Source organism: Mesoplodon densirostris, chromosome 11 (genome assembly GCF_025265405.1).
Source record: "Mesoplodon densirostris isolate mMesDen1 chromosome 11, mMesDen1 primary haplotype, whole genome shotgun sequence".
In the NCBI taxonomy this organism is placed as follows: Eukaryota; Metazoa; Chordata; class Mammalia; order Artiodactyla; family Ziphiidae; genus Mesoplodon; species Mesoplodon densirostris.
This window is the reverse complement of record NC_082671.1, coordinates 33,833,393-33,849,662: the sequence shown is the minus strand read 5'-3', so window position 1 is coordinate 33,849,662 and position 16,270 is coordinate 33,833,393.

Below are 16,270 nucleotides of genomic sequence, written 5' to 3'. Positions count from 1 at the left end.
ATGGGGAATAGCAAAATCTACATCATAAATTTTGACACATTACAGCTGAAGGAAGAGGAACACCTTCCAAGACAAAACAGTCTTCATGGGGGAGAAATGACGCTTGTCCAGCAGTTTGCTTCTTGTGATTGAACTGAACCTGTAAGGATTCATGGATAAAATGAACAGGAATAGATCTGAATAAAGCAAATCTGCATAAATGGTAACCAGTAGCTCTACTTTTATTTTTTATGTTGCTTACCTGTTTTATTTGAAGGAAACCTGTGTGATTTAAAAAGTTATAGCTTTTGCAACTTTATTACTGGTTATATACATTTGGCCATTATAATGTGCAAGCAATTGGAAAAAAAGTCAAGTAAATGCTTGTTTTATAGTAGTTTGTTCTTGTTAAAAATGTTCATATGATAATGTCTGTAAACAGCACCACTTTGATTACAATAGATGTAGTGTTGTAATAAACTGTTTAATGGGGCTGATGTGTAAAGCTGTTCAAGTTATTTGATGTTTACACCTCAGGGAAAGTCTTGTGTTCAGCAATATCTAAAGATAATGTTACTATGACATTTATACTGTCCTTTAAAAAAACATTGCAATAGCATTTTTGGATATGCATCAATCTAATCTTGCGTTCAGTGAATTAAACATACTAATTAAGTGTCTCTTGCCCTTGATTTTGGTATTAGAATAGATGATTACATGGGTATTTAATATTTCTATATTCTGCTTTTCTAGCTGTTTTTACCTAGTTAAAGCTTGTGACTTTGCTGAATGGTATGTAAACTTGTAAAAACTGAAATTTCACAACATAACAATCTAGTCATTGTGTTAGGGGTCAACAAAGATTTTGTGGTTTTATTAACATTTTAGTAAAAACCCACACGTGATTTGCTACAGTAATGCAGCTTAATTACAACACAGATGTACTGAAACGCTTAATTGTAAACTGCTAGCATTGAAGAAATATTTTGACAGTTCTGATTTGATGCGGCAGTTATTTGCTATTTTATATTGATAGTGCTTATGGTTTATTTTTGAAGCCATGGGCAACGTAAATATAGGCAGCCATGCAGCAGCCAAATGTGAGTAAAGAAAGCCTTAGTTTTATTTTCCAGTTACAGGAAATAGATTTCTGAAGGGTGTGATGTTTATTAACATTGGGTTGTATTCTCCTATATGTGTAATAGGAGATTATAGGTGTACCGATCTCCACAGTTTAAGGAGTTCTATGTATTCATGCAACCTATTAATTCATGCTAAAGTTACCTAATCAAAGATTTTTTTCAAACCTGCCTTGCATATAAGCCCACATTAAAAGCACCTGGCTAGCATGTGTTCTTAATTGTGAAATTAGCATAGGCAGAGTGTCAATTTGATGAGACGTTTTTATAGAAAGTTCATTCTGAATCATTACTTCAGAAATCTGAGTTAAAATCCTTAAGCAAGTTAATTTGTTTTTAATGTTTTTAAAATCTGATTATCTTTGAGAGATCTTCTGATAATACACGTTCTTTTTTTTTTTTTTTAAACGTGTAGCCAAATTTTAGGACGTTGCTTGTTTAGGCACCCTAAATATTATGTAAGTGCAACCTTAGAAGCCCTCCAGAGAACTGCAGTTCTTTACTTTCATGTGGTCCACCATCATACCAGTTCTTGCAGAATTAGCTGTTTTAAATTATCCATATTATTGCCAGCTTTATTTTAAAACATTTTGTGGTTAGAGTATTTGTGCATGGATCATTGGTGTTTATCAGAACTGTTTGCTCTCAGAAATGATTTTTTAAGTATTCTATCTTGTTGAAAATGCAGTTGCCTTTTTAACATTTGAGAGTTGTATCAAAATCAGTTTTCTTGCTTTGTGTATAGATGTTGTTAGTTTTTGTATTTCTTAGATTTTTTTATATTACAATGCTGTAATGCGAAGAAGTATGGACATAAATATATTACAAGGGAATTAGTTAATAGTAAGCTTAAAAGGTAAGTAAATGTCCATGAGGATACAGTTTTCTCTGAACAATTTAAAAATGGAATCATAAAAATCTTAACTGTGCTTGAACTTGAAGTGAAAACTGGAAATTTTGTACTAATTAAATCCTTCATTTACCTTTTCATTTTTTTTTTTTTTTTTTTTTTTAATCAGTGGAACCCTTTAATTGCTCATACTATATCACTCTTCTCCCTGCTTGGCTGATCTCATTACATGACTTTTGTTGCAGACAATGTGAGTGTACTAGAATGGTTTGCTGTTAGTCTATTATAAGAGTTATCAGAAGGGAATAACTTTTTGATTTGACCAATTTTTGCCAAGTCTTTCTCTATCTGATACATGAATATATAGCAGTGACGGTGAAAATGCAAGCTATGTTTTATTCTTCATATCCCCTTTTTTTTAATGGGCTGATGTTATTTGAAAAAAAATTTTTTAATGTTTAAAAACAATCCAAAGAGATAAATCTCTACATAGACACCAAAAAAAAAGAGTCCCAGAGATCTTTTCATTTCTTCTTAATAATAATTATAGTGGATATGAAAACAAAACTGAATTTAATTTTAAACCATAGCACTTGTTAGTGCTATGCCATCACATTCCTTTCAGCCGGTAAAGTTATGAATGAGTGATGCAGCACCTGAATGGTATTGCTTTTGAAGCAGTACTTTGAATTGAATGTGCTTCTTTTGGTTAATAGACATAGGTTTTGGAAAGGATATTCCAGTATAAATTTATAAGTGTTTATTTTGTCAATTTTTATAAGCAAGATTCGGAGTAAGTTACAGTGGCTAATGATCATAGTTTAGCCCATTTACCTAGAATATTCTTAAGCAGTTAACTACAATTTGGAGTTCACAAAAAAACTTATGGATTGTAGCTTAAGGTATTACTTTCAGTTAATTCTCCTGTGGAGAATATTGCTTTGTTTTCTACTAGTTTAAGGACAGTTCTTAAAATAAACATGGAGATTTTAATGAATGTTGTATAACATTTTATAGTGAGGGGGAAAAATTGTTGGAAGGGTAAAGACTTTCTTTCCCTTATGTATTTAAATGTGCCAATAACCTAAATACATACTGTTTTATACAATGAGATGCTACTACAAGACTTTCTGTTGGCGTGCTCTGACATTTTGGTTTTCATACCTGAATGATCATTGCATTTTCTGTACCTTGTAAGATGGCTTCACTTTTGTGTTTTAAGCTTCAGCTTGTTATTTTAAGAGGAAGTTTATGTTCTATTTCTTTACTGAGAATATAGTATTGAGATCCTAGCTGTTTTACAGATAACTGCCTTTTAAATTTTATTCATTAAGTTAATTTGCATCCCATAGCCATCTGTAATATTTCCCATAGTTGTATGTACTTTAAGTGCACGCTTACTACCCATTGTACACATTAGACATTTTTGTGCTAAAATATATTAAGTGAGATTTTTGTAGCAAAGCATTTTTCTGTTTTTACAGTGTGTGTGTGTTGTTTTTTACGTTAACCTTCAGTTTAAACACTGGTGTATTTTATTTTTTAGCAACTTGACTCTTAGAAGCCTTAGACTAATTTTTAAATAAACATTCAACCAAAAATTATAAATTTATTAAGATGTGGCCTTACATATAGCATTCCTTGTGTTTGTAATGTGAGATTTTTGATTTAGAGAACTCAAAGATTCAGGATTAAAGTATCTTATTGTAAGTTGAAATAGAAAATGTGTTAAAATGTTTAAAATGTCTAGGCTTCTGGGAGGAAGTTCTTACACTCTTCTTTCTTGGTATTAGAAAGAAGCAATATGAATTTCTGTGAATATTCAAAATATTCAGGCAGTTGTATCTTGTTCAGATTGATTTAGGTTTGTCTTAACCAATTTCTTTAAAATTTCAGGTTGTTGGCATTCACTCTTGAGTATGCAGTTACTATGGTTTTTGTACGGGACATATAAACACTCGGTTAGGTATAGACAGATGTTAATGTTTTAAAGACTTCCTGCTATATTAATTAGCATATTGTAATGGGAGTTTTTTTAAATATTAGGTGGAGTTTAATTGAAGTCACACAAATCTTGAAATGGTATCTGCAGATAATAAATACTATGGAGAGTTTTTCCTGTGGGAGTATCCTAAAACTCCGCCATGGGTGTAAATGTTTTACATTAATTTCATAATTGGACAGACCCTGCATTTAGTGAAAACATTTCATTTTGAAGATGTGTTCTTTTTGTCTCATTGTTACTGCGTAACACTTCTCAGCATTCTGTAAGTTAAATTATTTTTAAATGGTGAATTCATGTTTATTTTTTTACTTTGAAAATTGTAGTACTCAGGTGGTATTTAATGGGAAAGGATCCTTTGGGGTAAATCATAATGTATTCTAAGGAATGCATCTATAACATTGACTTTAGCCTTAAAGAAAGGTCTATTATTTCTTCTTCCTCTTCATTCCATGGTATATTAGCAAAGTAGTTTACAGCCTTGTACAGCCTTACAAAGTTGTTTTACAATTTTTAATTGAAAGCTCTTAACAAAAAACTGTATCATATTACCAGTATACATGCATTACTGAACCATGGTTTGTAAATAATTTGACTAATACCAGAAGGCCAAAGAAAGTCTTAAAATTTTAGCTATTGACTCTATGGTGACTTCACAATAAGATTTCTGTGCAAAAGGTAAGGTGATATTTGATCAAATAAACATCTTTTTGGTGTCCCTGAGAACTAGACTTCCATATTCGCTTCTATTAAAAAGCTCATCCCATTTTATTAAAATGTTTGTAATTGCGATTTTGTGTTTAATGTTTACTTTCTGTCTTTTCTTTCTTTAGCATTTAGGTGACTGTTCAGCAGTTTGCTCTATGGCCATTGTTGGCCTTTAAACTGCACTAGTAACGAGCATGGTATTTATCTTGTATTGAAAATAAAACACAGTTTTTATAATACTTTGCAGTTTGTCTTGTTTGTTTGATTTATAATTTGTTAACCATTGTGTATGGTGTGAATAATTCATATCTAATTGCAATATGCAGTATAACAGAAATTGTACTGTTTGTATTTTATCTTGAAGCCAGCCTCCTAGATAGCGGTCATTTTCTTTTCTATTGGCATTTTGATGGTCTTTAAAGCAGATGATATCTGACTAAAATTAAGATTTAGAAACCTAAAAGATTTCTAGGCTGCTTTATTTTTAAGTCTAAGATTCAGAAAACGTTTGTCTAATTTTAGAGGATTATTAACCTTACTAGACTTTAATCAAGTAAAAATGTTTCTAGGTTGCAGCAAAAATATTTCATACTAGCTTTGAAGTAATACAGAGTACTTTTTAAACAGTAACAAATTATGATTTCAATAAAGATTTGTGTGCCAGGTGTTAATTAAATCAGGCCCCAGATTTCTTATCTGTATGATTCAGTGTATGTTGAAGGTAGCAATTCTGAACAGTTGAAATAACGATACAAGAAATAAATGACCATTACTAGGATCTCTTTCCACGACCCCATTAAAATTGTGCTTGAGGTTTTATTAGTTTCCCTAATACTCTTTGTTATATGTTTACATTTTAAAGAGGATTGTGTTCATTGATCCTCACTTGCATTGAGTTAATTGAGTCTCTTGAAGAGTATTTGAAAGAAAAGATTATTGGGAACATCTTTTAATCAGGTGCTACACAAAACTTAATAGGAGTCAGTTAAGGCCTGGTTTGGTGAAAGAGGGAGCTTTTAAATAAAGGATTTGTAAGGGAATTCCCTGGCGGTCCAATGCTTAAGGCTCCGCACTTCCACCAGGGGTACAGGTTTGATCCCTGGTCAGGGAACTAAGATCCCTGCAAGCCATGTGGCGCAACCAAATAATAATAATAATAAAGGATTCGTAGACAGAATTTTCCCAGTCTTCTAGTTTTAATTCCCAAAGTAAATGATATTAGAAATAGTTTCCAATGCTGTCTTGTCTTGTATCTTTGTTTCTCTTATATTTCACTAACAGGAGTTCTTGAATTTTCATGTTATATCAATTCCAGTCAGTTGCTACTTTCAGTGTTAGATAAGGAATACATGTATATTTTTTAAAAACCTTTCAGAAAACCTATAGCTTATAGGAAAACTTGAGAAAATAGTTTACTTCCTTAAGTTACACTGAGTCCTGAAGAAGGAATAAGATTTAACTTGGGGGAAAGGGAAGGGGAGTACCTTCTAGGCAAAGGGAGGTTTGCACAAAAGGCCTTTTGGTATGAGGGAGCATATTAGGAAGAATACTGGTTTGACTGAAGTAGGGAGTGAAGAACATGGCCTATGTGTGGGCTCAAGAAACAGACAAGGACCAAGACTCTGCAGGGCTTATAAATCACACTAAAGATTGTCCTAGGAATGATGTGGCATCACTGAAGTGTGTGTAGTGTCAAAGCATTTCTGAAAGCTTCTTGGCTGCACATTAAATCAGGTAAAGAATAGATGAGGTAAACCAGTGAAACTATTGCAAGAGTCTTTGACCTGAGAGATAGTGGGAATAATAGTGGTAGAGAAAAGTTGATTTAGTGAAAGACTTGAGACAAAACTGGTAATAACTGTAAGTTTGGAAGGATGATGTTTAGAGCCTAGTGGTTTGTCATTGCCTGCGATGGGAAACATTGGAAAAAGATGGAGAGGCACTGAATTTAATGCCTTTGAGATCCAAGAAATAGCAAGTAGTCATGTTTTCAATAGTTATATGGTTTTGGAGTTTAGGAGACGTGGATTAAAGCCATAACTTTGTAGTAACAATTAAAATAGAGAAGAAACTAAATAATGAGGAGAGTCTTCATCATTTTTCAATTTAATGGCTGTCAACCCAGCTGCAGAATAGAATCACCCGTGCTCATTGTGGTTTTTTTTGGGGGGGGGGTGCCATCAGGATTCATTACATGTTTGATTTTTTATATTCGCATATAAATGATATCATAGGGTACTTGCCTGGCTTATTTTACTTAGCATATGCTCAAGGTCCATCCATGAGCATTTTTAAAAAATTGCTGTTGTACCTGTTATCTTGATAGAGTTTCTTACCCTGTCGAATACGCAAGGTGGGTTTCTCCTTTTACAAGTGAGCCAACAGTCTCTGAGGGGTTATAGCTAGCAGAATGGTGAGTTGAAGTTAGAGTAGGTTTATGACTGCAAATCCACACAGCTTGTGTGCTGAATGGTTTTCAAACTAAGCCCCCACTGCTGTTAAGTGCTAAATTAAAAAGCTTTATTGATAGCTGTAAGCATTTAGGAGTATATTACTTTAAAATGTTCATTTCTGGGACTTCCCTGGCTGTCCAGTGCTTGGGACCGCGCTGTTCCAACGCCTGGGGAAGGAGGGGGGAGGTGCAGGGTTTAGATCCCTGGTCAGGGAGTTAAGATCCCACATGCCGTGCAGTGCGGCCAAACAAAACAAAACAAAACAAAAATGTTCATTTCCACAAATACTGAACATACCTGTTCTGCAAAATATACTGTGCTGTATAGGATGGACCATAGCAATTCAGTTGTATCTTGTTATTTTTATTTTAAAAAATATTTCATATTAATAGTTGCACAGGTTCTACTGACATAATTCCTGTAGCTGTCCTATTAGATATAAGATCAATGAGTAACATTTGTGGAAATGTTAATTTAACATTGTGGGAAATTTTGGCATTGACTCAGGAATTGGGCCGCACCCCCAGTGCAGTATAGAAACTCGAGTATCACTGTGTACCACTTTAGTGCTTTTTCCCCTGAAACTGGTAAGTCATTTTACATTACTCTTTCTTCAGCTTTTCCCAAGTAAGGGAGAAAATGAAAACAAAATGCTGGAATCTAACTAAGCATCTAACTTGACCTAAGAACATGCTCACTTTATTAGAAAGTGATTTGCAGACTGAAGACTGGAGCTAATGGTTATTTGCTGAATTTAGTGATGGCTGGCTTTTCACAGTTAATAGTATATCCATTGTAAACATTTGTTGAAATCATTTTTATGCATCTCAGAAATTGTTTCAGGATGGCTGGCAACCAACATGCTGTGTATATCTACACACCGGGAAACTGCCTACCTATAAACTTGTGTGGTAATCGGTTTTATGTTGTCCTTGGCTTTCTAAATGATCTGAGTATGTAGATGAACACTAAAGGGAGGAGGGAGATAAATGGCACAACTCCTCACCCCTGGGTGAGATAACCTGAAGGTACCTTTTACCAGTTGTTTGGCATGTTTACGTGAATGTTGAGGATGGAACATGCCTTCTTATTAGAAGTTGATCAGTTCAACATAAATAGGCAGATAAAATGGGGTCATAAATGAAGTTTTTTTGGTTTTGTTTTGTTTTGCGGTACGCGGGCCTCTCACTGCTGTGGCGTCTCCCGTTGCGGAGCACAGGCTCCGGACGCGCAGCTCAGCGGCCATGGCTCACGGGCCCAGCCGCTCCGCGGCATGTGGGATCTTCCCGGACCAAGGCACGAACCCGTGTCCCCTGCATCGGCAGGCGGACTCTCAACCACTGCGCCACCAGGGAAGCCACGTAAATGAAGATTTTTAATTTAAAATTTTATTATTCCTTACATCCTTCTTAGTCTTCTGTTTCTCTTCCCTAACCTTTGAATTGTGGGGTACTCCCAGGAGGCTTAGCCTCCCTGCATTCCTTGATGCTCTTTTCCTGTCTCATGGCTTTAAGTATTAATATGCTGTCAGTTTCTAAATTTATATTTCCGATTCAGACCTTTTTCTCAAACTGGAGACTTAAGTGTCTACCGACATCTCTACTTGAATATCAAACAGGCATCCCAAACAACATGCCAAGGTTGAATTCTTTCATCCTCACCCGTTCCCCACCACCTGCTCAGGCCACAGTCGTCCCTAACAGCTAACATCAACATCATTTCAAATGCTTAGGGTCAAAACTTTGAATTATTGACTCTTCTCACACCCCATATCCAGTACATCAGGAAATCTTTTTGTCCACCACAGAAAATACCTAGAATCTGACAGCCCATTACTGCTTGCACTGCGCTCATTCTTTGCCTGTATTACTGCAATGATTCCTAACAGCTCTCTGTGCTTTCCGCTCCTGCCTCCCTGCAGTCTGTTCTTAGCACAGCTGTTAGAGCTTCTGTCGTTTCTGTTCAAAATCCTGCTATGCCTCCCCATCTGTACTAGAGTAAAACTCCAGTCCTTAAAAGGTTCCTCCATGATTTGGCTCCTATTACCTGTCTAACCAGACCTCCCAGTACCTTTCCCCATGCTTGCTGCATTCCAGCCATTCTCACCTCCTTTTTTGGCCATGCCACGTGACTTGTGGGATCTTAGTCCCCCCACCAGGGGTTGAACCTGGGCCTTCGGCAGTGAGAACTCAAGAGTCCTAACCACCGAACTGCCGGGGAATTCCCCTGGCCTCCTTTTTCATACAGTCCAGGCATATTCCTCTCTCTTAGCCTTTGTATGGGCCGATTTCCTTGCTTGGAATGCTTTGGGTATCTGTATGACAATGTCATTTTAATGAGATTTATTTTCACCTTTCTATTGAAGAATGGAACCCAATATCTCCCTTAGTTCTGCTTTATTTTTCTATGTGTTACCTAACATAATATATGTTGTTACCTAGCACAATATGTTATCTTTGTTGTCTGTGTGACTATAAGGCACATGAAAGCGTGGATCTTGTAAGTCCCAAGTGCCTACATAAGGGTATGGCACATAGATGTTCAGTAAATAATGAATGAATGTCCTTAAAGTTTAGGTCTACCACATTATCCTGTTAGCTTATGCTTATGGTAGTACAGTTGTCAGAGCTAATTCAGCATCTTTCAAATTGTATATAACAAAAATTGCCATTTAAACCATTTTAAATATACATTTTAGTGGCATTAAGTACATTCACAATGTGCAGCCATTACCACTATACATTTCTAGAACATCCTAAACAAATTCTGTACCCACTAAACAGTAACTCCCCATCCCTGTCCCACTTCTAGCCCCTCCCTGGCAACCTCTACTGTACTTTCTATGAATTTGTGTGTCCTAGGTACATTATATAAGTAAAATTACACAATATGTGGTCCTATGTGCTGGCTTATTTCACTTAGCATAATGTTTTCAAAATGCACATTGTAGCATGTGTTAGAATTTCATTACTTTTAAGACTGAATGTTCCATTGTATGTATATACCACATTTTGTTTATCAGTTCGTCAGTGGACATTTGGGTTGTTTCCACCTTTTGGCTGTGGTGAATAATGCTGCTGTGAACATTGGTGTACAAGTATCTGTTTGAGTCTCTTCTTGAAATTCTTTTGGATATATACCTAGGAGTGGAATTGTTGGATCATATGGTAATTCTATATTTAGCTTTTTGAGGAACCCTGAAGCTTTTCCACAACAGCTGTACCATTTTATATTTCCACAAGCCATGCGTGAGAATTTCAGTTTCTCCACATTTTTACTAAACCTATTTTCCATTTTTCTTCTAATAGCCATCTTGTTGGGTGTGAAGTATGACATTGTGAACTGTGATTTTTATTTAATTAATTTTTTTCCTGGAGTTCCATCAGTTTTTGCCTCATGTAGTTTGATACTCTGTTGTTAGGCACATACACATTAAGAATTATGTCTTCTTGGAGAATGGACCCCTTTCTCATTGTGTAATGTCCCTCTTTATCAACTGTGATTTTTAAAGTGGCTCATCTTTAGCCAGTCTTTCCAAAGCATTTAATGTAGTTTTCATTGAACCAGTTGTGTTTGCACTCACATTTTATTGGTTTACATAATGTTAAGTCATGAAATCACAGGAAAAAATACTATCGATATAGTTTAGGAATACACGCACTGAATCTTAGGTATTGTAATTAGTAAGCAGAAGTTCTTGGACATGAATGTTGTGTTAAGTCAGTTTTATAGAGGGACTGTACAGATAGGTTATGTGGAGGGCATTTTAATTCTTATCATTGGGTATTCAGGTTATCTCACTAGGCTTTTGACTTGTATAAAGGATACTATAATGAGAGTCCTTACAAGTAAATCTAAATGCACATCTTTTCCAAGAAATTTCTTTTGGTTCTTGATTCAACAAGTATGAAAAATTAAGGGTTTTGACACATGAAGTTGCCCTCTGATTGAGCTTCACCACAGCTGTATGTGAAAATGCGTATTTCTCCACATCCTTTTCAATAATGGGTGCTTTAAAAAATACCGATTTTAGAGGTGAAAATTGGTATCTTAAAATATTTTGTGATTTTTTTTTACAGAGGCTTAATATTTTAAAATATTAGTGTGCTGCCATCTAGTGATAACTATGTAAGAAAAAAGAGTAAGTTGTAATTTAGTAAGTTCATTTTATAATTGAGGAAACAGATAAGTGTATGCATCCAGACCCAAAGTAATAACTAATTAAGGACAAACTCAAGAACTGAAAAATCCAAGCCAGGCTCTCATCCAAGAAAGATCTGAAGGATTTTTTTCTAATCCGTTGTCCCTGTTAAGTCAGCAATGTAGTCAAACCAAAAGATCAAAGTAATGATAATATTCTGATGAAATCAGTTAATAAAACCTTTTTATTTCCATCTTTATACTGAAAATATTTGTAACTTTGCTCAGTGCACATAATAAGGGTCATTTGAAGGGAAGGAATTTTGTACCTACATATTTTGTATTTATATATAGATTATTTATATGGAGAATATATTTAACATTTCTTTGAAAAGTGTAGTATTCTAATGTCATTCTGAATAGAATTCTTGTGGTAGGCATAAGAGTGTGGGCTTACTTTTACTTGGCTATATAATACTTTTTTTGTTTTTAACCCTAAGTGAAAAAGCCTATCTTTTTTTAGCGTTTGAGTGCCCACTCTGTGCTATACATGGCATTCAGGAGGGGGACATAAGCCAAGGAATATTCTTTCTGCCCTTTGAGAGTCAGGAAATAAAGTAATATATACTCAGTGAATACTCAAAATGACTGCCATGTGCAAAATACCATGAATACACAAAGAAAGAAAACCATGTGCTGTCTGGAAGAAAGCCATTGAAGAGAGTAATATATGCTGGCCACTTTCCCAGGTGGTATTTTTAATGTAAACATCAAATCAATTCCATTGGAGTTCCTCATTTTACAGGTGAGGAAACAAATTTAGGAAGATTCAATAGCAGAGCAGTAATCCACTTTAGGGTCAGAAGAGCAAATCTAGAGAATGTGACAGTGGGATTTACTGGTCATTACTTACAGAAAATAGGAGATGGTATGAAAGATTCTACAGATAAATTATTAGAATCAAAAGGATAGAAAGCTTTGTGGACACAACATCAATATAGAAACTAGATATAAAGTAGCTAGTTTTAAATCTAATAAAAGATGTGCATGCCCTTTTGGAGAAAGTTTTAAACCTCTAATGGAAGGCGTTCATACAGACCCAAATCAATGGACATACTGTGTTCATGAGTAGGAAGATTTAATGTAAATATGGCCATTCCCTCCAAATTAACTTAACATCAGTGCAAATCCAATTAAAATTCCAAGAGGTTTGTCAGGTCTTACTGGATATGACAATCTTGTTCTAAACTTTATGCAGAATTAAAAGCAAATGATAACCAAGAGAGAGAAGAGTTGCTTTGTCACATACCAAGGCCTGCAGTAAGATAGTGCAGGCTTTGTACACGAATAAATAAGTAGGCCATGGAACAATATAGAGGGACCAGAAACCACATATATATGAAAGCTAGATTTTATGCTGAGATGGAAATGCTATGGATTATACTGAAATAGAAAAATGGGATCCACCTAATGTTATACGTAAATATCAATTCTAGGTGTATTAAATGTGGACTTAATGGGAGAGGCAAAGCTAGTCTATTAAGAAGAAAATATAGGAAATAATTTTATGACCTTGGATTAGAGAAGGATTTCTTAAGATACAAGTACAAATCGTAAAAGGAAAGATTGATAAATGTGAATAAATTAAGAACTTCTGTTCATTAAAAGACACCACAAAGAGTGAAAAGAGAAGCCCCAAACTGGGGAAAGACACTTGGAACACATAAAACTGACAAAGGATTAATATCAAGAATATATAATAAACTACAGACCTATAAGAGAATGACAGAAACCCAGTAGAAAAATGGGCAACAAACATGAACTGATATTTCACACAAAAACAGATTCCATAAATATATGAAATGATACCCAACTTCATTAGTAATCTAGGAAATGCATATTGAAATCACAGGTACCATTTCACACCTACTAGATTGCCCCCCCCCAAAAAAAGTTTAATCAGTTCTACATATTGGCTAGGAGATGGTGCAATGAAGGATACTGCTGGAAAGGGTGTGAATTGTTAAAACCACTTTGGAAAACAGTTTAGCATTACTTTGTAAAGTAAATGTGCATGTATACACCAGGGAAACTTGTATCTTTGTACTTGGAGGCATTTACAAGAGTGTATATAGCAACATTATTTCCAATAGCAAAACTGGAAGCGGCTCAGATGCCCACCAACAATAGAGTAGATAAATAGCAGGGCATCCATAACAATGAAATACTACATAGGCTGGAAAGACAAGAACTCTAGCTGCACACAACACCAAAAGTGAGTCTTAAAATTATATTGACTGGAAGAAGCAAGTCACAGAATTCACACAGTATTATTCTATTTGTATAAAGTTCCAAGACAGGCAAAATTTTGAGTGTGTATTAGAGATTCCTGTGTAAGGAAAACAATAGAAAAGTTCAAGGAAGTCATGAACAACATTTAGCATAATAGTTCCAGAGGCAGGGAGGTAGAGGAATACAGTCAAGGGAGCATGCCACAGGAGGCTCCTAAGGTGGCATAATGTATTTGTTAATCGGAATGGTTGGTACTCGTGTTTTTACTCCTTGAACTGTAAATATACATTTTAGATATATTTAATACACAATAAAATTGTAGTGATAGAAATAGCCTTTTGTTGTGTTAAGTGCAACTGAATTCTAGATCAAGCTATCATCATACCTAGATAATGCTACTAACGAGTATTTAAGATAATACTTAAAGTATTTTTCCAAAAACATTACAAATGCTGCTCTAAAACAGTTGATTTCCTATTTATATCTAAAGATTTATTTGAGCACGAGTTGACTTTAAGTGGGAGATAGCACAATCCATTGAGGTCATGGCGATAGCAGATAATGTTATAACTAGCCTCCTGCTCTATTCTCAACATGAAAGAAAGATGTGTAGTTTGGAAAAATTACCATTGCTTTGATGTGTTTTATTTCAAAATTTCAAATAGCGTCAATGTAAAGCATAAGGTTTATATGACACTACTTGCTCTCAGAACAGCCTTAAAATCAGTCTTAACACTGTACTGGTTAAAGGAAGCTACGTGCCTGGTCACCAGTGTCCCAGCGTACTAGAGTGGGTGTTGGGATAAGTGCAGTTGCCAACAATGGTCAGTAACAAGATAAACATTCTGAAAATTGGAGTTGCATGTCAGGCTGCACCCAAGTATATTTTGTGTATTCATTGTCTTAGATGGGATGCAGTGGTCAGTACAATCAGTGTACTTGGATGTAGACTGAACAGTCGTCCTCCCTCATCGAGCAGACTGTTCTGGAGTTCTATGCCTCCTAGAGCCGCTCTGGGTGAGCCTTTGCTCTTAGTAGTATACATGTGCCAAACCATGTCTGTCCTCCTTACGGTGATGTGGTGCCTCCTTTTTTTTCAAAAACTATTTTGAAAAACAGCTGCTTGTGCTAACGGCTCCCAGATCTTGGAATGATGACCTCAGTTGGAGCCTGCTTCTTGAAGAAATTAGCTAAGATGGAGATTACCAGAAAGAGTCTTCTTGGGACAGAATGGGCCCTAGCATAGTGTTGGAAGCAACTACCACTAGATGGCAGGCCAAGATGGGTTAGGGAAGCTATCGATATTATGTGGGTGGCAGTGAAGAGTGTCTTCCAATACTTGGAAGGCCTTAATTACCAATGGGTTCTGTGTATTCATTCTTTCAGGAATTACTGAGTTGCTTACTAGATGCCAGGCACTGTTCTGAGGGCCAGATTGGGAAAAAAAATTCCTTCATCTCAAGATTAGTGAAGAAATGAAAAGGTAATTTTTCTCTGAAGCAGTGGATATATTTTCATCAATTTGGGGGGCTCCCAATCTTCTATGACTGAGTTCTTTTTGGATATTATGGAGCTAACTTGGCTGAAGAAGATATAGCTCATGAACTTCACTTTTTGAGTGCTTTTATGTGCATGCTTTTAAGGGTTAGCCCCAAAAGAGGTGGTGCTGCAGTATTCAGGATGTCTTGGAAGAGGGGTTTATGTGAAGTCATATATGATGTTCAGATCAGGACATTGTGTAGTTAGCATCTCTCTCCAGGTAGGAGAGATTCATTCATTTAACAAATGTGCTGACCACAGATCTAAGAGCTAGAAATGCAGCACTGAGTGGAACAGACAACATCCCTCTTCTCTTGGAGCTTATTTTTAATGAGGAAAGATAGACAATGGTCAAATATACCAATTGGTGTTAGTTATTAAGTGAAATAAGGCAGGATATTTTTATACAGGTTCATCAGGGAAGGCCCTTTTTTATAAGGTGCAGTTTTTTTTTTTTTTTTTTTTGCATTACGTGGGCTTCTCACTGCTGTGGCCTCTCCCGTTGCGGAGCACAGGCTCCGGACGCACAGGCCCAGCAGCCATGGCTCACGGGCCCAGCCGCTCTGCGGCATGTGGGATCTTCCCAGACCGGGGCACGAACCCGTGTCCCCTGCATCGGCAGGCGGACTCTCAACCGCTGCGCCACCAGGGAAGCCCATATAAGGTGCAGTTTTGAACAGAGATCCAAAGATAATGAGGGAGTCAGCTATGTAGATATCAAGGAGAAGACCATTCTAGCAGAGGGAATGGTAAGTGGAGATGCCCTAAAGGGTAAGTGATGCAGCAAAGGATGGTAGGATGAGGGAAGAGGAGAATGGTCAGAAATGGGTTTAGAGAAGTGTTTGGGGACATGATTGTGGAGGGCTTTATAGGGAATGGTAAAGATTTTAGCTTTTACTCATGGTGTGACAGGAAACTTGGAAAGATGTGAGTAGAGGAGTGATATAACCCTAAAGTTTTATCACAGGTTGCTATCTGAAGAAGAGGCTGTTAGGGAGCAGTTGTGGTAGCAGGTAGACCAATTGGAATGATTTTGCATTAGTGTAGGTTTGAAATTAAAGTGTTTTTTTTTTTTAAGATTTTTCTTTTTTTTTGATGTGGACCATTTTTTTTAAGTCTTTAAATAGAGTTTGTTACAATATTGCTTCTGTTTTATGTTTTGGTTTTT